The 22,016-nt window shown below is 34.9% G+C and overlaps 1 long non-coding RNA gene across 1 annotated transcript; it reads left to right on the top strand.

The window, feature by feature from the left end:
* The first annotated feature begins 16,171 nt into the window (after positions 1-16,171).
* LOC135269669 (uncharacterized) lies at positions 16,172-19,064 on the top strand. Its single transcript, XR_010337913.1, has 3 exons — positions 16,172-16,381; positions 17,567-17,672; positions 18,964-19,064. It is a non-coding gene; the product is annotated as an uncharacterized LOC135269669 (long non-coding RNA).
* The last annotated feature ends 2,952 nt before the right edge of the window (positions 19,065-22,016 follow it).

Below are 22,016 nucleotides of genomic sequence, written 5' to 3'. Positions count from 1 at the left end.
CTGCTTAAGGTGCACCTAATAAGTTTTGGTATGTTGTATTTTTTATCTCATTAATCTCAGATAATTTTCTCATTTGCCTTGTACATTTTAAAACCATTTGTTATTTAAAAGTATTTAAATTACTTTTAACATATTTGTGTTTTTCAAATTTATTTGTTGTAAATGTATTCTGTGGTAGTCAAAGAACATCCTTTGTGTGATTTAAAAGCCTTTCAATTTATTGAGTTTTTTTAATGGCCTCTTAACATACATTTTATCATGGAAATTTTTTCCTGTATACTTGAGAAGAATGTATGCTCTGCTATTTTTTAGAGTTTTCTGTAGATATGTTACATCTAGTTAGTTTATATTGTTGTTCAAGTCTTCAGCCATTATTGGATGCAGGTTATTGATGCTTCCAATTATTACTGTTAAATCTTTATTTCTCTTTTCAACTTACGTATTTTACTTCATGTTTTTGGAGGCTCTGTTGTTAAGTGCATTTATGTTTTTATTGTTTGTCTTCCTGATGAATTGACCCTTGTATCATTATGTCTTTTTTTGACTCGAGTAACAAATCTTGTCTTAAAGCCCATTTTGTCTGATAGTAGTATAGCCACTCTAGTTCTCTTTTGGATACTGTTTGTATGGTATATAATTTTCTATCTTTTCACTTTGAACTTACTTATATCTTTGAATCTAGCATGTCTATTGTAGATGGCATATGATTGAATTGTGTTCACTTCATTCTACATTCTCTGTCTTTTGACTGGAGAGAGATATGCATTTTTATTAGAGAAATTATATAGTCATTATTTGATAAATTGTACATTCATTGCTTAATAAAAATTAGTTTATAAGAATTAACATACTTATATTCCTTTTGTAATTGATGAATTGCATTACTTGTGTTAGATCTATATTGTTTGATATCCTTTCATAATCTGTCTTATAGGATTCATTTTGTAACTTATTTCTCAATGTTTGTGGGTTTCTTTGTTTTTTTATTTTTGAGATGGAGTCTCTCTCTGTTGCCCAGGCTGGAGGGCAGTGGTGGTGTGATCTCAGCTCACTGTAACCTCTGCCCCCTGGATTCAAGCAGTTCTCCTGCCTCAGCCTCCCACGTAGCTGGTATTTTAGGCACCCACCACCATGACCAGCTAATTTTTGTATTTTTAGTATGAGACAGGGTTTCACTGTGTTGGTCAGGCTGGTCTCGAACTCCTGACCTCAAGTGATACAACTGCTTCAGCCTCCCAAAGTGTTGGAATTATAGGTGTGAGACACCGTGCCCAGCCTCAATGTTTTAATAATATTTTTTCCAATGCAAATTAACACATTTGTTTGAATCGAAAAATAAAGGCAGCATTTTTCTGGAAGGAAAGTACAATTTGGCTTACTGATTTGCCAAGTATATGTAGTATACATGTTCCTTTAATTCAGCTAAATATGAAGCACCACAGTTTTGATTTTATATGAATATATCAAATTCAAGGGCAAAGTATAATGCAAATGTGAATTCAAAGAGAAAAAAATCTAAAATTTTTAAATTAAAAAATCTCATAAAAGAGTTATGAGTATTGAATTGTTATGATTTTCAGATTTCATTGAATACATTAAAAAATAATAGTAATTTAAAGTGATAAAATCAAATATATACTGAAATTGCATCCTTTGCAATAATTATTTCAACTTATAATATTTTTAGAGGACTTAAGATGTATAAGACATTTAAAAGTGTTCAAATATACAAGCTATTTTTTGAAAAATACACAGTTTCTTTAGGTAATTCTTAAGGGAAAAAGTTTGAAGAATAGATTAGAGAACAAAAATCCTCCAAACTCATAGTCTCTAGTTGCCTTAGTTACTACTATATTCTCAGTACCAATCACAGCCTTGTGACTGAATGAGTGAATTGTGTTAAGTGCCCTGAATGGTATCATTGCAAATTACAAACAACCCAGGAGGCTGATGTTTTCCTACCTAGGTTAGTTAGGTAATTAGTTAGTAGGTAGAGAGCTGGGTCTTGATGTAAATGGGGAAAGGAAAGCAATCCCTACAATCCTGACTGTCTTCCAGACAGCCCTGGATGGCTATGTTTACCTTTGGCAGACCCCAAATAATGAGAGTAAGATTAAGACCTAGACTTAAGATAGCTCAACAAAGTGTTAAGATCCAGACACGCATTCCTTAGAGCATCTACTTCTTGTCTGGCACTCTGTGAGGCTCTGGGAATGGAAAGATGAAGATGACAAGGTACATGGGCAATATGCTTAAAGAAAGAGGTCTGATGAAACGGGATAAATGCCATAAGAGGAACATTTCATGTTATAGGTTCGAGTACTGGAAACTTGGAAACTACAGTTATTTGATCATTTTTGACCTACCCAAAACTGGTAACCCACATGGTTCAACCTACATGTTATATGCAAATCCAGGTGAAAGAATAATAAATCTTGAGGGATTTTTTAATCAGGGAAAATTATGAGCTGTACATTGAAGGATAAGGGAGAAGATGAGCGGTTGGATAGGTAGCAGGTGGGGCATTTGAGAGAGCATAATCAATAAAAGCAAAAGTGGAGAGTAATGGAAGGTACAGATACCATCTGGAAAGGGACACTGAGCGTGCTTTGCGTTGAGATCTGGAAAGTGAGGATAAGAGTAAAAAGGAACCTCAGACTTGTGTTAAGAGTGCTGCCAGCCTGATAAGACACTGTTCTGCAAGCAATGTCAAACCATCAAAACTTTTCTTAGAGGGAGTATTGTTAACAGATATAAATTTTAGAACCCCCCATTTGTCTGAATGGGGAATGGGTTGCAGATAAGGATGAAACGAGACACTGAGATACTTAGGAAGCGGCTGCAATCATTAAGGTAAATATAGTAGATGTGTACAGGAGTTAAGGAATGGGCATGTTTCTCTGATGTAATTGTCATAGTTTGACCAATTATTAGGTTTGAGGGGTTAGTCGAAAGAGGTACAGGTTCAGGAGTGGGGGGAAAGAGTAAACTAAGTAGAAATATCAGAGAGTAAGAGTAGAGAGTTCTGGGCTATGGATCTTGGTTTTTGTTGGTGTGCATTTGATAGCTGAAGCCATGAAAGTGTATGGGATTATCAGGCAAACTTACCTAGGGAGAGCAGGGAAACAGAATAAGGGCAAAAGGGCAGAGGAGGGAGCTAGGGATGAATCTGTACCTTGTACTTTGCCTTATTATATCTCTGTCATAGCACTTGTTTACCTGAGTGTCTACTCTTCGCAAGTTTGTGAGATCTCCAAAGATGGGTAGGAACCATCTTATCCATTCTTTGGAATCCTCAAAGCTCCACTATACTCAAAAAGTAGCCACTTAAAGAAGTACTCACTGGATCATACCCTTATTTTCTAGGTTCTAGGCATTGTTCTAAGTGCCACATAGGTGCCATTCAATTTCACATTTAATAATAGCTTTATAAATAGATGCTATTGTTAGCCCTGTTTTACAGATGAGGAAACTGAAGCATGAACTCATTCAAGGACACAATCGAAGAGTGAGAGCCTGGATTTAAACTCAGACAGTCTAAAACCGGAGGCCACTGAGTACTAAAGCCTATGCTATGGAATGAGTGGGATCAGAGTGACTTCTCTTTAGTAAAACTTTGCAGCTTTGAATTACTTTCATGAACAATTCTAGTAACCTCAAAGTAATTTTGTAAGATGGAGGGAGGAGGCAATACTATTATCTACATTTGATTTGTGAGTCAATGAAAGCTAAAGTTAAGTACATTCATGAAGACACAGTAAGTGGCAAAACCACCCCTGTCTTATGAATTACATTCCTGTGTTCTGTTCACTCCATCTTGTTTCCTGTGAATCCAGTTGTCTCCCCTGTTGCTCAACAAGATAAAATGTCTGGGCTGGTAGCTGGAGGCTGGAGGAAGAATCTGAAGAGAGACACTGTGGAAAAGGCACAGAAAGACCTTTGAACTAGCAGAACATATTTCTTTGAGGGACTTAGGAACTTTATTCTGGTAAAGACTACAAGATGTCAAACTTACTTGTGAATTCTAACATAGTCTCTTTTATTAATAATCGAAAATGCTTGAAATTTAGGTACAAACTATGTATTAAAATGACTGGTTTGTTGGTTGTAAGTGCAAACAGAGATAATTTATTAACTTGTTATTTATTCATCCTTGTTGAGGACATACTGTAATTTTTCCTTAGGCATAACATCACGGGTCCCTGTACTGTCTAAAGGCTTCAGTCTCTTTGGAGCCTTCTGTAGTTCGTTTGCTGAGGAGGATAAGATTTGCCCTCTTCATTGGAGAATGGAAACAAGAATGATGGATTCTCAACTTCTATAGGCATTTATTTTACCTAATCCTCTACCACACATAGATTTTTTTTTTTTTGGATGGCTAGTCTTTTAACTAGGAGCGACTCACAAAAGATTTCAAAGGAACTAAAAATGAGATTGATAATAAGCTTTATACTTGTGTTCAGCTCATTTTAGTTCAGAAAAAAAAATGTCCCTGTACATCTGACAGATACTGCCTTATTTGAAATTTCTAAATCTTAGGCAAGATTGTCCTGCCATTTCTCTGCCAATATACAAGATTGGTTATCTTGCCAAGTTTCACTATTGCTAATATAGACTCTGAAGCAACAAATATTACAGTGGATTTATAGAAGAGAAATATCCTGTTTTGTAAGTTAAATGTAGACTTGTTTATTCATATAAATGGTGAAAGTATATTCTCTCTATGGCCAATATGTTTAGGCCCTTAACTTATAAAATAAGTGATGTTATGGAAATTAAAACAGAGGTACCTATATTCTTCTTGTTTAGGAAAGGATGGAAGAAAGGAAGAAAATTCAGTAATTCTTTGTATAATATTCACATTTATAATATTAACTATTAACAATTTATAATATAAAATGTTAATATTTATGTCTATGTGCAAGACATTATTCTGAACATTCAGTCCTTTTTTCAAGTCCGTGATAAGTATTACTATTGTCTTCATTACAAAGGCGAGTGAACTAAGTCACAGAGGTGTTAGGCAGCTTGCCTGAAACCACAGAGCCAGTAGTAGAAACACTATCCCAGAGTTCCTGCTCTTAATTTACGGTGCTGAAATTGTTGTGGGTCTCATGATTTTGTCTCCTCTAAACTGGAGAAGGCTTCCAAGAGGTGGTGACAGTTTAGAAGATCTTTGTTTTTTTGTGAGGATATGTGGTATTTGGTTTTCTTATTTGTTTTTTTTGTTTGTTTGTTTGTTTGTTTTTGAGACAGGTCTAACTCTGTCACCCAGGATGGACTACAGTGCCGTAATCTCAGCTCACAGTAGCCTCTGCCTTCCATGCTCAAGTGATCCTGTCACCTCAGCCTCCTAAGTGAAAAATCTTTGAAAGATGGGAGTTAATCTATAAAAATGGAAAGCTAGAGAATTTCACTGTTTGAAAGTAAACTTCTGATTCTTACTGAAATCCAGAACAGTGTTTCTCCATGAAGCAGAGATATGATGCTGCATTAAGTTTATGAGAAACTGATTGCTGAGTGCCAGCGTGGTTTTTCTGTTGATCTTATTGAAACCAGGGACCACAGATTTTCATTTATACATTCATGTGCATTGTTGGTGTCCTTCCTCTAGGTCATACACTCTACAAATGGATGTTGTTTCTTCTTTCTTCCTTCCCTCCCTTCCTTCCATTCTCTAAGTCAATGAAATCAGTTAAATGAGCCAGGCTTTGTGCCAGGGCTGATGAGTAAGTAAATAAATAAATAAATAAATAAATAAATAAGACAAGTGCTCTGGCCTTTACAGAGGCTTAATGATGGTTTTAAATGGCCCTCTGTTCATGTTGTAAGCAGGTAAAAAAGAGAGACTTGTTACTTCAACCTGGGGTGTTAGGGAAAGGCTTCAATGGAAGAGGTTAGTACTTGAGTTAAATCTTAAAAGATGTGTAGGTTGGGGGTGAGATGGTCAGAGGGAAATGAGAAGAACGTTCTAGGAAGAGGAATCAGCAAGATTAGCCAAGCCTTGGAGGAGAAAAATAGTAGGACATGTTATGGAAAGGGAGGAGGGCATTGCCTAGAGGGAGCAAAGGGGTGAGGTGAGGCCGTTTGAGCAAGGCTGGAGAAGTAGGGAAAGTCAAGCCAGTTGAGAGAGAGGTATTCGTCACTGAAAATCCACTGCCCGGACCTACATCCAACATAGAACCTTTATATGGTTATCATGATTTGAACATTCCCAGCAGTTTGTCATGTAGTTTCTGAGATTCAGGGCTTCAGGGATGCTAAATACTTTTATTAACATATTCTATGGTGTTTTATATAGGTCCTGGCAAGATTAACATATTGTTTTCTATGATGACAAATAGCTAATATGAAATGAGGATCAATTTGATCTTTCATATAAGGCCTAGAGAATGTTTTTTCACAATTACCCCAGACTTAGAGGGTCTTTGTTTACCCAGCAGCCAGTGTTGCATCAAATTCATCATTTATTTGCTTAAAGTCTTCCAGTGGGTTCCTTGCCCTAGCCTACAAGGCCCTGTATGTTCTACCATCAACTCATACCACTCAACCCCTCACACATGCTCAACTACCCTGGTCATTTAGTTCTTCAAACCCTCGAAGCTTTGTTCTGACTTAGAGTTTCTGTGCTTGCTGCTGCCTTGGCCCAGCTGACTCTTCTCGCAACTGCATGGCTGGCTCCTCATCTTTCAAATTTCATCTAAGATATATTTCCTCCTAGAGACCTTCATGGGCTGTCCTCTCTGAAGTATCCTCCTTCTCAGGACATCCTTTATTTCCTCAGGAGCATTTATCACCAATATGTAAGATATAATTTATTCATTTATTTTATTGTCTGTTCCATTTGAATAGGAGATCAATGCTACACTCAGATATGCCCTGTTTGACTTATTCTCAGCTAGTTACTTAGCATGTAGCACAAAATATGCTCACAATAGAATTTATTTTAGTTCTATGTTAAATGAATATAAATGTCATGAATCTTTAATATGCAATAACAAAACATAATAATCTCTCCGTGAGATTTTACTAGACAAAGCTAGACTAATCATTCCCAAATTGTATTTCATGTAGTAGTAATAAGAGGAAAATAAACAAGAGTGAAATTATGTTGTAAAGCTTCTGCTATTTTTGTTAAGTAAGTCTAGTTATAAACAAGAAAAACGCCATGCTTTATATGTCTACCATTATTGTTCCAGGCAAAATGGTGGAGAGCTAAAAGCATTCTCAGCCAAAGACTGCAGCTATAAAGGCATGGAAATGGAGACAGTATGGTGGCTTGGAGTAAAATCAGTAAGTATGGTTGGAAGAAAGTGACCAATAAAAAAGAAGTTGACAGGTTTAAATGATGGAGAGTTTTATATACATGCAAAAGCATTTGGACTTAACTCTATGGGGAATGTGAAGCTCTGTAGGACAAAACAGCTTTCAATGGGAAAATAATGTGGTCCAATTTGTATTGAAAAATTATTTTGTGCCCAATATGGCAAATGGCTTGGAGGGAGATGAGATACAAATCAGAGAATCCAGTCAGAAGCCTGTTGCAATAACCTCAGAGCAAGATGGCAGGTCAGGCTTGAAATGAGATGGCACTAAGGATGAAGGTGAACAAACTGGTCTTTGCTATTAGCAAAATAGCAAAAATTCTTGGAATGGTTTCCATGAGGTTCCAATCGAATACTGTTTCCAGTTCTGGCTTATATCTTCTATCTATGAGATTTCAAATGAATTTCCATGTTGCATATCTGTTGGCCTCATATCTTCCTTTTTTTTGACAAATACATCTTAAAGAAAACCATTACACTATAGAGCATTCATTGTGAGGATTAAAATAAATGTATGTGAAAGCACTTTCAAAATATGGTACAAATGGAAGCTATATTTTTATTACCAGTAAGTCAATTTAGTTTACAAAGAAAAAAATCACTTTCTAGCATGTAAGCTCTGGTAAGCAAACTCCCTAGGCAAAATGAATCTTTCTTATAACCATAGCACTTTTTTGTACTTCTATCATAATACCTCCACCAATTATAAATTGTTTATGGATTTTTATTATTTTCATGGTGTATAAATCCTTTGGTGGCTGAGACAGAAGAGTCTTATGAATCATGCACCCTGGTTTGTGGTAGACAATAAGTAGTCAGCAAATGTTAATTGCATGCATGAATGAATGATTAGTTCACAGGAAAGGATAAAGGCAGGTAGCAGGGAGCTGTTATAGACATCTGAGATAAAATAAACAATAGGGCAAACATGTTAAAGTGAAAATATTTAGTGTTATTAATGATCATATATTTAATTTTAGTCAAGATATGTATAGTATATATAGTGTATATATTAGTATATATATCTTGTAGACTATACTACAAGACTATATAGTATATATACTGCCAGAATACTCTATCAACTTACTGTATGTAAAGTTATTTTGGAATAATTAGCATTATTACATTATTATTCTAGCATTATTACAAAATAACTTTACAAACAGTAAGTTGATAGAGTATGATACCATTGCAATATTGAATTTGTTTATCCATTCATTCAGCAAATCTGTTTCTAATGCCTGATAAGTACAAAGCACTGTGCGGAAATGTTCCTATTCTCAAGAAGTTTGCTATGCAGTGGGAAGGAGAGGAGGGCCTACTCCCTGCCAAAGACTGTCCTAGGAGTTTTGCACACTCCATTGAGTTTTCTCTACAGTTTTAACAGTCCTGAGAGGTAAGCATTATTACACCCAAATTACAAATAAGAAACCTCAGTTAAGAGAATTTCATTAATTTAGCTGAGACCACACAGCTAGGAAGGGGCAGAGGCAGGTCGATGGATAACAGGGAAGAGCATCAAGGTTATTTCTTATTTCAGTGTCTTATCCATTGCAGTCATTCTGAAATTAATAAATAGTAAGGGAAGGCCAACAAGGACAGATATATAAAACTATAATGACTTATAACAAGAGCTTTATCCTCATGGAATTATTGGTTTAGTAGTAACGATTTAGGAAAATGAATATAATCATAAGGTGGAATCTTAACCAAAGATGATCAGATCATTGGGGTAAACAGCTCTCAGAAACTGAGCAGCTTCTAGGTGTGATATGAAAGTATTCTGGGCTTGGAGGGCCAGAAGATCACTATGTAAGACATCACTGCAATTCTAGTTATGTGGTGGTGGGAAAGACACTGAAATTTCTTGACCACACCACCCTAATTTGTTAAATATAAGACATAATAGGAGAGATTTCTACCTTATTTTAAGAATTGATGGGTGGAGGTACGGGAAAGCAGTTTCTAAAATGCATTACAAATTTATGATTAAGACAGCCAATTTCACAGAAACAAATTTTTGGTATAAGAGCCATCAAATAGGAGAAAGCATAAAGAAGTGACTTATACATTCTTATCCCTAGTAATATGGTGTCTGTTACACAGTAAGTGCTTAATAAATACTTTCTGAGCTTAGCTCTTGAATGGCTGAAAGACACATGGGAAAATCAAATTATCTCTCTTCAAGTGATTGGGAAGACATGTTATACCTAACTTCTTGTAACCTATTCAACATACCAAACAGTTGTCAATAAATATTATAATTCAAAGTGCTGATTAAATTGGGTCTTCTTTATCCATTTGGTTGTTTGAGATGCATATGTATGTATGTATGTGTTGCAGAGATGTATGTATGTATGTGTTGCAGAGATATATGTACATGACTGTGTGTATGTGTCTAAAAGAATATACTTGGGGGTTCTGGTGAACTGTCCTCATGTTTGTTTGGTTTTGTTAAGTATCTATTCCTTTCTATTGGTGAAGATTGGAAGCATCCAGCACAATTAGGGGCTAGAGTAGTACCATATATTTTCCACAGATATTTATATTTCAGCAGGTATTATAGAGATATGTTAGAGGGATAAAGCTTAAGCCTGGTAGTGGTATACACTAGCCAGAGAGAGAATTTATTTGAGGAAGGCTGGTTTACTTACCATCATCAAACCACATATTCATAGTTATTAATCTGCCTACCAAAAATACCTTTAAATTAGATAGTTGAGTAGACATATACATGCCTTTGCTAAGAATATCATCAGTTCTCACCTACAAATCTTAATCTTGTAAGGAATAACAAAAATAAGATTACTAGACATTATAAGAAGTCTTTATTCTACTTTAACATTTCATTCAATGCCATTTAAAAGTGTTTTAATAGTAAGATGTTATTAAGAATAAATGTTTAGAACCTCTGCCTCCTTGAAGATAGAGTAGATTATTTGCCCCTCTTTCTCCTACTAAGGACAACGAATAACCCTGAATATTATATACAAAACAAAATTCTAAAAGTCCAAAAGGTAAAGAAAACAAGAGTAACTGTCTAGGCATCTTGGAACCCAGGGACAGTAAGGCCATTTGGTTTCCTTTTTGCCTTGTATATCCCAGAATTGGAGCTGGAGAAACTAGAATTCTGTAAATGCTAACAGATTCAAACAAACAAACAAAAAAGCCCCCCAAAAAGCCTGCTCTCTGTAGTCAAAAAAAAAAGAGGAAAATGGCAGTCTAGCAACACAGAAAACTTTAAATGATAACCATCCTATTCCAGCCAAATACTACAGAAAAAAAAAATGTGGTCCAACTATCAACTATGGCAGCAAAGACCAAGTGGATTGCCTAGAGCTCCACTCTTGCTAGGCTGTAACAAAGTGTTTTCCCCAGCACCCTAAATGTACCTGAATGATGTTAGATGGTATTGGATGGTGTTAGAGGAGGCAGTACTTTCATTCTTGCCAAGAAGTAATGAAGCCCCCACTCACAATGTCAGTGGAAACCACTTGCGAACCTGGACTTCCACCTGCACCCTGCAGTGATTAGGTTCTATTCCCTCCCTCTACTGAGCTAATGTCATAGGATACCTAATGGAGAATCTGGATTTTTGTTAGTGTTCAGTGGTAATGAGGTCGTAGAATCCCTGTGGTGACATTGGAGGACGTGGGAAGCAGTAATGAGTCATTTGTACTCTTATCCAGGGTGGTATCAGGGGAGGGCTAATGGGGAGCTGAGACTCCCACTTCCTCTCAGTAGTGCCATGGAGCCCCGTGTTCTCCTCAGTTATCAACAGGGGCCAAGTGAGGAACCTGGACATCTATCTCTACATGAAAGTAATGAGTCAATATCCACTTCTGCTGCTGCCAGAGTGATACTACAGATAGCTAACAAAAGTATAAAGTTAAAATCTGGAGTTCCTTAACAAAATACCCAAAATATCTAGGTTCCTGTCAAAAATGATTCATCATACCAAGAACCAGGACAATCTCTCTTGAAAGAATAATAACAGTAAATGTCAACACTGAGATGACAGAGATGTTAAGAGGAGGAGTTTTCAACCATTATTTTTTCAGTTCTGCCCTTTTTCTCCTTCCCATATTCTGATGACATGAATGTTAGAGCTTTTATTTTAGTCATAAAGGTCCCCAAGTCTCTCTCTTTTTTTCAGGATGCTCAGATTGCATAATTTTCATTGTTCTCTTTCAGTGTACTGATTATCGTATCCCATTTATCTGAAAAGGAAAGTCAGAACAACTAATATAAAAGATGCTTCAATGAGCAATTGTAACATGCTTGAAACAAATGAATAAAATAGTCTCAGCAAAGAAATAGAAACTGTAAATAAACTCAGATTATAGAACAGAAAATATAATAACAAATAAAAAAACTCAGTGGATGGACTCAGCTGAATGAAGGACAGAGGAAAGAATCAGTAAACTGAAAGAAAGAATAATAGAAATTATACAATCACAACAATAGGAAATAAACTTAGAAATTGAACAGAGACTCAGGACTTACATGATTGTATCAAAAGATCTAATATTCAAATCACAAGACTAATGGAACCAATAGGATGTAATCAACCTTTACAGAACACTCCATCAACAACAGAATGCGCATTTTTGTCTATGGGACATATGCCAAGTTAAATCATATTCTGAGTGATAAAATGAACAACAACAAAAATACAGTCATCCAGAGCATGTTCTCTGACTACAGTGAAATCAAAGTAGAAATTATTTTTAAATATAACAGTAAAACCTCCAGTCCCTTTAAAACTAGACAACTTACTTCTAAATAACCTTTGAGTCAAATAAGAACTCTCAAGGGAAATTTAAAAAAATACATTGAACTGAATGAAAATAAAAATAATACATATCAGAATTTGTGGGATGCAGCTAAAGCAGTACTGAGAAAAATTTATAGCACTAAATGGTTACAATGGAACACAGGACACATTTCAAATTAATAGTCTTAGCTTCCACCTCAAGAAACTAAAAAAAAATAAAGCAGGCAGAAGAAAGGAAATAATAAAGATAAGAGTAGAAATTAACAAAATTTAAAAAGAGAAACAGAGAAAAAGAAACAGCTGATTCTTGCGAATTTCTGACTGGCCAAAAAGAAGATACAATTTACCAATATAAAAAAAAATGAAACAACTGCTATCACCACAAACCCTGAAGACATTAGATAATAAGTGAATATATGAACAACTCCACATACAAACATTTGATAACAGATAAAATGGACCAATTTCTCAAAAGGCAAACTCTCAACACACTCAATAAGAAACAGATAATTTTAGTAGACCAGCAACTTATAAAAATTGAATTTGTAATTTTAAAACTCTTTTATATGGTTCGACTGTGTATCCCCAACCAAATCTCATTGAATTGTAATCCCTAATGTTGCGGGAGGAACCAGGTAGGAGGTGATTACATCATGGGGGTAGAATTCCTCCTTGCTGTTCTCATGATAGTGAGTTCTTATGAGATCTGGTTGTTTCAAAATGTATAGCACTTCCCCTTCTCTCTCTTTATTCCTCCTTCTCCTACATATGAAGATGCATTTGCTTCCCCTTTCCTTCTGCTATGATTGTAAGTTTCCTGAGGTCTTCAAGTCAGGCGTCCTGTACAGCCTGTGGAATTGTGAGTCAATGAAACCTCTTTTCTTCATAAATTACCCAGTCTCAGGTATTTTATAGCAGTGTGAGAATAGACTTAATTCATCCCCTAAAAAGAAATATCCAGTTCCAGATGATTTCACTGAAGAATTCTACCAAATATTTGAAGAAGAATTGATACCAATTCAGCACAGTCTAGTCTCTCTAGAAAACAAACTAGAACTACTTCCTAATTAAACTTATGAAGCTAATGGTATTTTGAAATGAAAACTCAAAAGAAATTCAGAAAAAAGAAAACTATAGGTAAATATCCCTCATGAATATAAACACAAAAATGATTTACAAAACACTAACAAATATAATTCAATAATATATAAAAATAATTATACTTCATGACCAAAATAGATTTATTTTAAGGATGCAAATCTGGTTCAATATTGAAAAATTAACCAATGTATCCCATCATCTTACCAGAGGAAAGAAAGAAAAAAAGCCACACAATCATGTTAGTTGATGCAAAATAAAATAAAAAAACATTTGGCAGAATTCAGCATGTATTTATTATAAAAGCAATCATAAAAATAGAAATATAGGATAACTTTCTCAGCTTGAGTAAAAAATTATAAAATATCTACAGCTTAGCATTTTACTTAGTGATGAGTTACTGAATGCTTTCCCCTTAAACAGAAAAATACATGATGTCAGCTTTCATCATTCTTATTTTACATAATGCTGAAGTTCTTTCTAGTAGTTGCAGTTAAGCCAAGAAAAAAAAAAAAGACATACACATCGAAAAAGAAGAAATACTGTTTTCACTATTTGTAGAAGACATGATTGTCTACATAGAAAACCTCAAAGAACTGATTTTAAAATCTCTCCCAGAACTCATCAGTAAGTTCAGAAAGATGACAGGATACCAGATAAACATACAAAAATCAATTGCATTTGTATATGCTAGCAATGAACACACAGACATCAAAATTAAAAGTATGATAACATTTACAATTGCTCCAAAAATTAAATACTGTGGTTTAAATATAAAAAATATGTACAGGAATTGCAAACTGAAAACTACAAAATACTGATGAAAGAGATCAAAGAATTTCTAAATAAATGAAGAGACATACCATGTTCATGGATTGGAAGACTCAACATGATAAAAGTGTCAATTCTCCCCAGGCAGATAAACAAATTTAATAAGATTGTCATCAAAATTCCAGCTATGTTTTTTGTACATGCAGACAAGATTATTCTAACAGTAATATGGAAAGGAAAGGGAACTAGAATAGCTAAAACAATTGTGAAAAAGATGAATGTAGTGTGAGGAGTCACTCTGCCCAAGTTCAAGATTTATGTAGCTATAGTAACCAAGACTGAATGTTATTGGTGAAAAGATAGACATACAGATCAAAAGGACAGAATAGAGAATGAATATAAAGAGACAACATAAATATGCCCAGCTGATTTTTATTATTTTTTATTTAAGTAAATTTTTTGTAGTTCAGTTGTTTGAGTTACTTACATATTCTGAATATTAATCTTTTGTAGGATGAGTAGTGTGCAAATATTTTCTCTCATTCTGTATATTGTCTTTTCACTCTGCTGATTATTTCCTTGGATGGGCAGAAGATTTTTAGTTTGATTTCATCACATGTGTCTATTTTTGCTTTTGTTGCCTGTGCTTTTCAGGTTTTATTCGTAAAATAGTTTTTCTAGACTAATGTCCTGAAGCATTTCCTTGTTCTATTTTAATAGTTTTATTATATTGAGTCTTACATTGAGTTCAAAATGGTGGTCTAGTTTCATTCTTCTGCATATGGATATCCAATTTTCCTAGCACCATTTATTGAAGAGAGTGTCTTTTCCCCAAAGTATGTTCTTGGCAGTTTTTGACACAGATAGAAAAGCAATTCATAGGAGGAATTATAACCTTTTCAACAAAAAGTGTTAGCGCAATTGTAATTTATAGGCAATGAAAATGAACCTCAACCTAAACTTCACATGTCATACAAAAATTGATTTAAAATTCATTATGTATTTAAACACAAAACTGTTAATCTTTTAGAAGAGAACATAAGAGAGAAGCTCCGTGACCTAATCTTGGGTAAAGGGTTCTTAGATATCATACCAAAAGTAAGATTCATAAAAGAAAAAAATGGATAAATTGGACTTCACCAAAATTAAAAACTTTTGCCTTGAGAATGACACTAAGGGAATGAAAAGACAAGATACAGGCTGGAGATACAATATTTGCAAACCACTTGCCTGACAAAAGGGCCAGCATATAAAATACATAAAGAACTCTCAAAGTAAACAAAACCTGATTAGCAAATGGGAAAATACCAATTAAAGTCATGATGAGTTGTCACTACATACCTGTCAGAATGTGACAAATAAGAAATTATGACAATACCAAATGCTACTGAGAATGTGGAGAGACTGGATCTCATTTATGTTGCTGGTGGTATGTAAAGTGGCATAGTCACTCTTGAAAACAGGTTGGCAATTTCTTTATAAACTATGCAGCTATCATATCATTCAGCAATTCTACTTGGATGGAGTTATTCAGGGAAATGAAAACTTATTCTTACAGAAACTTGTGCATAAATATTCAAGGAAGCTTTATTTATAATAGGCAGAACTGGAAACAACCCAGATGTATTTTAATAGATGAATGGTTAAAAAAACTGTGATACGTCCATGTTTATTCATCATCTATTTGGTGTCACAGGACTCAACCAGGTGCTTAAATACATTTGTGATTAAATCTCAGAAGGTGAATATTATTATCCTAATTTTGTATATGAGAAATTTGAGATTTAGGGAGTTTAAATACCTTAGCCAATGTCATTCAGGGCAAAGGCTAGAATTTTCAACCTTGGTTCACAGGATTCCAAAACCGATTTATATTCCACCACAGGAAACTGCTGTGAAAATTAGTGAGGGACTATGTGTGCTTGCTATGCTTTGTAATCTGGAAGGATATAACTAATTGTGTTATACCTTGTCTCAGGACTACTTCTGTCATTAGATTTTCAGCATAAAGAGATTGCATAAGAACAGACTTTCTTTTTCAGTAATTCCCATTCAATGCATTTACCTAGGCATCTGCAAAGTCACGGCAACTGATGAGACTTCTCCAAGAAAAAGAATGGTCTTTAACTCTCTTCTGTTGACTCATTTAACCGAGTACCATAACTAATGCTTGTTCTTTGTCATAATTAGGTTTGCAACCTCATGTGTGGAGCCTAAAACACTCATTTACTCACATAGCTGCCGGAAATGGTTAATAATGCATTTCCTTGTTTTCGGAGTCAACTAAAACACAACCATTGAGGTCCACAATTCTGGAACAGGCATGGCTGAAAAAGTAGACATATCATCACATTTTGGATCCAGAAGAAATTATTCAATTGGAATAACCACCTCATTTTGTAGAGGCAGAGTAAGTTGTCCAAGTCTCACATACGTGGTTAAAATTAAAACATGAGTCTTAGATTTCTCCTGAGGTTCAAATCTGGGTGTTACCAGAACTTCTTTCTATGCTTCATACTTTAAATTCCAGTTGCAATTTGTTTTAAGTTTTACAAGAGCAATTTTTGTTTTGTGAAATACCGTGAACAAAATACCTAATTATTTCTTTTAAAAACCAAAGAAATTTCAAGATACCTATACCTAGAAGGAATGGCAGCTGCAAAGTAAAATGAAGGTACCTAAAATATTATGATTACAGGATTCTAGGAATGGCAAACATGGTGTAGCTGGGAAAACCTAAAAATTGGAGCTAGAACTCCTGAGTTAGATGACTTGCTATGTTACCTAAGCAGCTCTGTGTTTAAGCCATGCCTCTTAATTTTGATTCTTTAACAAATTCTTATTTGGTGCTTACTTTACACCTTGCATTTTCCTTGGCTCTGGAGAGGAGATTCAATGATAATCATAGTAATAAAAATCCTGACTTTACCTAATTTGGAGTGTTGATACATGAGAGAAATTAGATGGTAGATGTCAAAACTTTGTGTAAAGTGTACAATTCTGTAAAAATTAGATATAACATGACACCATTTTCAATTGCCAGTGTATGATATCATAGATGAAGCTTTGAAGATATTGAAAACTCCTGAGCATAAACAAAAAATACATTTATATTGTAAGTTCGTGACATCTTGAAGTTGGACAGAATGCTTAATAATAAATGTTTACTATGTGACAATCACTTATTTATAATCTCTGTTCTCCTTTCAAATGTAAATACATAAAAACTGTATCTTTTTTTAATACTATTATTCTAGGTCTTAGAATAGTAAGCACACACCATGCACCAAATATTTGATGAACAAGTGAATAAATTAATACTTTTTGTGTATATATGGAATTAGTGGACTTAAGATTATATGACGTCTTGATAGATATTGTAAATTCCTCTTCCAATAATTGGTTGTACCAATTTATCTTTTAATTATCTAATTTATTAAAAAAATATACTGAGTACCTGTATATTTTAAGCCCTTTTGTATCTGCCTAGCATGTTTTCTTCTGGGAATAACAGTCCCTTCCTCTGAGAATTATGACTTCCCTCATCCTTCTGCTGAGAGCAGTCAAGTTAATGGGAACTCATCTTCTGATGCAGTGTGCTGGGTCAGGAGTGGGTCCAGACTCAAGCTGTGCTAATCACAGAACCACATCTCTGAGGTCATCAATTATTGGTCCAGGAGTATTCATTGGATCTAATCAGGGTGAGAAACTGACTTCCTTGGAATTTTGGGGCACGGGAAACTTGTGACTTGAATCAATAATTTTCTGATGGTTGAAGCTATTAAGGACTTAAAACTCAGAATTTGTTGGTTGCTGTTTTTCACCAAATGAACGAAGTCAGTTGGCACCAAGACAGAGAAGTATGAAGCCCATACCCAGAGAAGATCCCCCAAGATTAAGTCCAAATGTAATTTGAGTGCCTAGTTCCCAGTGTTCCTGCAGTGAAACTACATGAGCAATGTTAAGATTCAGGAAATATCCCAATCTCTTTATGATGATAATAGTAAACAGTAATAATTTTCTTTAAAAAAAATTAAGTTAGTTCAAATTGTCTTTCCTCATTTTTTGGAACCAAGCATCATAATAGTGAAGCTTACTACATAAACAGACACCTTGACTCAATGTCCTCTCAAGTAGTATATCCATTTTCCCATATATTTACCTATAAGGGATGTTATCAATATTTACATCGTTGCATTCATATGATGAGTAAAAACAATGGAATCACTTATTTGTTTTAATTTGTGTTACTTAAGAAGCAGCTAAACTGAGAATGTTTTCAGGTCTTTATTGGCTATTTATAATTCTGTGAATTGCTGATATATATTATTTGGTCATTTTTCTCTGGTGTTGTATTTTTCTTATTAATTTGCAGAAACTTTCTAAGTAAAATGGCTATTAATCTTAATTATGTTCATTGCAACTATGTTTTCCTGGCCTTTTATATGCTCATCTCCATTTGTTTATGCTATATTTCATAACATAGATGTTAATTATTTTATGTATTCAAATCTATTATACTTTTTTTTTCGGATTCCTGAATTTTTTTTTCTTGTTTAGGAGCATTTGTCCACCTTCTAAATTATTTTCAAAAATCTAAATTTGCTTTTTAAACATCTTAGTTTATTTTCTACCTTTCATTTTATGTTATTTCAGTCACTGTACTTTGCTCTTTTCATATGAAATTTAATGAATACTTTGCAAGATAAGTACTGTTATCTCTATTTTCCAGATTATGGCAAGGAAAATGAGGTTCAGAAAGTTGTTCAGGTCACACATGATAAGTGCTACTATTCTGGCGGCAAACCTCATAATAGTTGATATGATTTTGCTCTGTGTCACCACCCAAATCTCTTCTTGTAGCTCCCATAATTCCCACATGTTGTGAGAGGGACCTGGTGGGAGATAATTGAATCATTTGGGCTGGGTCTTTCCCGTGCTAGTCTCATGATCGTGAATGGGTCTCATGAGATCTGTTGGTTTTAAAAACAGGAGTCTCCCTGCAGGAGCTTTCACTTTGCCTGCTGCCTTCCATGTAAGACAAGACTTGCTCCTCCTCAACTTCTGCCATGATTGTGAGGCCTGCCCAGCCACATGGAAATGTAAGTCCAATAAACTGCTTTGTTTTGTAAATTGCCTAGTCTTGGATATGTATTTATCAGCAGTGTGGAAATGGACTAATAAAATCCTTCAACCTTTCATGCTATCTCTGCAAAATATAGATGAGAAACAGGCTAATTTATAACTGTTGGACTTACACTTTGTAGCCTTCTATTCATTGCCTAAGTGATTTGAGTTGGTTAATATTGAAAATTAATATAACAATATAGATATATATTGTGTATGGACCTGGGATCAGTACAAACTATAGTCTAAATGCACTTTGTATTCAATATGTCCTTGATTAAGAAATTGGTAAATAAATAAATGATAGGGACTGGGGTGGCAAGGATCACACTGACCTCATCTGTACTTGGAGAGCCCAGGTTAAACTAGAAGCAAAGGTGTGGAGTAAGATGAGGAAAAAGCTGGATGTCAGGTGTATGCAGCAGCACCATTATAGCACAGCTTGCTACCTAGAGTTCCCAGCTATTCACTATTCTTTCCATAGTGATGAGTTTAGGTTCATTCCTCTGAATTCACGTAGTGCCTTCACACACCTCTATAGCACTTTTGTCCTTGTCAGCTTAGCCCATTAGGCAGGGTCCTCCCAAGGCATGGCACTTAGTCTTTTTATTATTCTGTGCCCCTGGGCCCCTCATATCACCAGGTGTACTATGGAGTTGTGGTCCACACAAAGGCCAGAGAGCCAGCTGGAACTTTTGAGTTTGGAAAGGTGGTCTGTGATCTAATTTCAAGATGAGAAACTTAGAAAGTTGCCTTATTCTTGATGTTTTTCAAATAATTCTGTATGTTATCATTTTGGTGGCTAAAAAGCAATGCCAGCTTTCTTAATGGCATTCTTCTATTCAATAGAACAGGCAATTTTAGTTCCAAGAATGTATATATTTTCTATGGGACCCAATAAGTCTATTTTTTTTGAACGAAATAATTATAGCCTCTAAGTAATATACACACACACACACCCCTATCTATACATATAATATGTATACATACATATTAGTCCTGTATTGGTCTTCATGTCATAGGAGTTTCTTCAGTACTGGACTCCATGATCAGCAAATGCCAAACTTAGGAAAGGTTCAATGCATCAGTGCATAGACACATTTAACCAGCAATGCATCAGTCTTCCTCAGAGGTAGATCCCATCAGAGAGCCATCACTAGCCTCAGCTGCTTCCTCCTGGCTGGTCCCCAAAGAACATTAGGGTATTCAGTGATACCTGCAGGTGCCCACCTCCCAGCACTGGTCTTTAAATCATGGCCTAACAAAAATGGTCAGTGGACATCATGTTATGTATGCATTTCACCTGCATAAATGCAATCACAGGGGCTGTGGCAACCAAAGAAGTGTGCCACTCAGATCCTCTTTCAAGAGGACCTTTTGTGAGAAGCACAGCTGATGACAGCTGTTGGACTTTCACATTCAAAACTGCCAATGTTGTGCTTCACCTGGACTCCTCCTAGCCAACATCTGGTTATGGCAGGGGCACTGGGGCCATTCCTTCTCTACCCAACATGGGATTCCACTAACAGGCAGTGTTGTGCTTGCTTGTTGACTCCTTATGGGCTTGGCTGAGATTTTCTTAGAATCTCGCTGTAGTCTGAACTTTTCCTGGCCAATTCTTTCTCTCTCTCCTTGCACAAGTATTCAATCTGTTATGATCGGAAAGTCTTCTTTACCACTTCTGCTCCTTTTTTCTTTATCTTTCACATGTGTTTTCCTCATTAAATATCTTGTTTATCTAATCGTTTTGGTGCCTACCTCTCAGAGAATCTGAATTGATACAGCAGCTCATCAGAAAAAAAAAAAAGATAGGGTAGTGGTGGTGGAGAAAAACAGCAACTTAAATAGTGCAATCTACAAATTAGGAGTATTCACTGAATGAGCATGAGATGCAGGTATCTTGTTCCCTTAGCCGGGTTCTATTTGTTCCTTAAAGCCCTAATTTTAGTCGATAAATATGTATGGCATTTACTCTATGCCAGACATTGTTCTAAATATTTTACTTATACTGAATAACTTGGTGTTTACCTCATCCATATGATTAATTACTGTTACCATTTTGCAGATGAGAACACTGAAGCACTGAGAGATTATGTTAACTTGTCCAGTGTCAAAGAGCTATTAAGTGGCAGAGCTGGGATTTACTATCATTGCACTGTTGCTTCTTCCATTAGGAGCTCTTTGCTGTGCTGAGATTGCAGTATCTAAAGGTAGGTATTCTTAATAAAATATGTTCATTAAACTTTATTCAATTACTTTGCAAGATTCTTAGCTAAATAAATAAGAATTTCGTTTCAGTAGTGAAAGGAAAACTGACTGCACTGAATTTGTTAGTCTTCAGTATGACAACTTCCTAGAAATTGAGGTTCAGAAAGTTGTCCAGGTCATTCAAAAAAGAACACTAATTTTATATATATACATATATATATGATTATATATTATATAATCAATATCTATAATTATATAGATATATTTATATCAATTATAAGTTAGATATTATATTATATATAATTATAGGTATTAATTATATTATATATTATAAATATATAATTATTATTTATATTTTATATATCAGCTATTTCTAATGACAATCCCAGATTTGCTTCATGTAGGTGAGGTCTTTCAGTGGATTTTTGCAGGGTAAAAGTGAAGAGGGTTGCTGGTATGTTCTAATGTTGGAAATTAGTCAGAAATATATATTCCTCTTTTTTTTACCAGCTGGAAAACTCTCTGTTTTCAGAGGACTCATGTGACTCAACAGGACCCACTTGGATAATTTCCATATTTTAAGGTCAACTGTGCCCTATAAAAAATCTAATCACAAAACTAGAATCCATCAAGTTCATGGTCAATAAAGCAGGCAATTCAAGTTCCAAGAATATGTGTATTTTATGTGGAACCCAATAAGGCTATTTTCT

This window comes from Aotus nancymaae, unplaced genomic scaffold (genome assembly GCF_030222135.1).
Source record: "Aotus nancymaae isolate 86718 unplaced genomic scaffold, 86718_ANA_hifiasm-v0.15.2.pri h1tg000006l, whole genome shotgun sequence".
Lineage (NCBI taxonomy): Eukaryota > Metazoa > Chordata > Mammalia > Primates > Aotidae > Aotus > Aotus nancymaae.
This window is presented reverse-complemented; position numbering and strand designations above follow the sequence as displayed.